Source organism: Chrysochloris asiatica, unplaced genomic scaffold, assembly GCF_000296735.1.
Source record: "Chrysochloris asiatica unplaced genomic scaffold, ChrAsi1.0 scaffold00439, whole genome shotgun sequence".
NCBI classification, from domain to species: domain Eukaryota; kingdom Metazoa; phylum Chordata; class Mammalia; order Afrosoricida; family Chrysochloridae; genus Chrysochloris; species Chrysochloris asiatica.
Window position 1 is genome coordinate 1343061 of NW_006408957.1, and position 1452 is coordinate 1344512.

The window sequence follows — 1452 nt, forward strand, 5'->3', positions numbered from 1 at the left end:
CCCATTAAATTGCTTAACCTCAGTGTTCCTATATTTCTTTCATTTGAAGCTGTGAGGCATAAGGCCCAACCTGGCTAATTGCTGCAGGGAATGTGGGAGTTTGCGAATTCTTGCTGGTAATTGATTGCAGTGAGGTCTATAGTGGTCGTCAGCTTTACTTCAGACTGTTATCTGCTTTTGTGGTCTCATAAATTTAGTTACTCTACACTTAGGTTTTCTGTGAAGGGGAGTTGCTTATACAATTCCCTTGGAATTCAGACCACTGAAGCTGAAATAATTGTTTCTTCCCAAATTCTGTAAAGCTCATAGTAAAAGCCTGTGAATTTGGCAATATTATATATTTTTACAAGTGAATTCAAAGTTATCCTAAGGAGGAGATAGAAGCCAGCTTCTGAAAATCACCTGCTTTGCATGATGTTTCTCCTCCCGCTGGGACTGTGTCAAACAGCAGAAGTGAAGATGGCTCTCTACACCTGACCCTTTGAAATCCTGCTGTCCTCACCTTTCTGCCTAGGTGTCCATTCCTCTTCGGAATCCTCACTGTTGTCCATCTGCGCTTTGATCATCTGCCTGCGGTGACACATGAAAGCTGGGCGGGGGGCTCTGAGACCTGGAAAGAAGCAACATCTTTGTTCTCAGAGGCAAAGGCTGGGAAGAAGAAAGTTCAGTGACTCCGTGAATAGGCTGGAAGAGCCTTGCTTGGACAAAGAGAACCAACTTTTCCTGTGCACAAGAAGTAGTTACTGCAAAAGGAGGGGAGTGGTTGATCTTGCAGTCCAGGAGCTGAGGTCACTGGAACCTAAGGGAGAAAAGTGAAGTGTGGGACCCTATCCAGAGAAGCAGTGATGTCAGAGATGGAGGCAGAGAGGATGATGTGGAGAGATGGAGCCTCTGGGGACTCTGGATTCATGGAGGGAAAGGGACCGAGTGCTGACTGCTGGGGGGCAGGCATGCGGGGGTGTACCCTTTGGTTGGTTGGTGATGCATGCAGGGGAATGTAATCATTACAATGAAATGAAATACGATAGGATGAATGTAAAGATAATGTTCTCCCATGTAAACTATCACATGATTCATACGATAGGATGAATGTAAAGAGAATGTGCTCCCATGTAAACCATCACATGATTCATATGATAGGGTGAAGGTAAAGCTCATGTTCTCCCATGTAAACCATCATATGATCCACAATCAACACTTTTTACACAAAGAAGTCGGTACAGGAGTGCAGGCCTGCGCCCCATTGGTAGGACCCCCAGCTCTGAGCACCCCACCCCATCAGATACCTATATTAACCCCACTGGTAGGACCCCCAGCTCTGAGCACCCCACCCCGTCAATACCTATATTAACCCCACTGGTAGGACCCCCAGCTCTGAGCACCCCACCCCGTCAGATACCTATATTAACCCCATTGGTAGGACCACCAGCTCTGAGCCCTGTCAGTTCCCTA

General features: G+C 46.8%; 1 protein-coding gene across 1 annotated transcript in view; it reads right to left on the bottom strand.

The window, feature by feature from the left end:
• The window catches only part of LOC102825979 (histone-lysine N-methyltransferase PRDM9-like), a 19019-nt gene that overhangs the window by 15970 nt on the left and 1597 nt on the right, over nucleotides 1–1452 (bottom strand). The gene's annotated exons all lie outside the window — the stretch shown is intronic.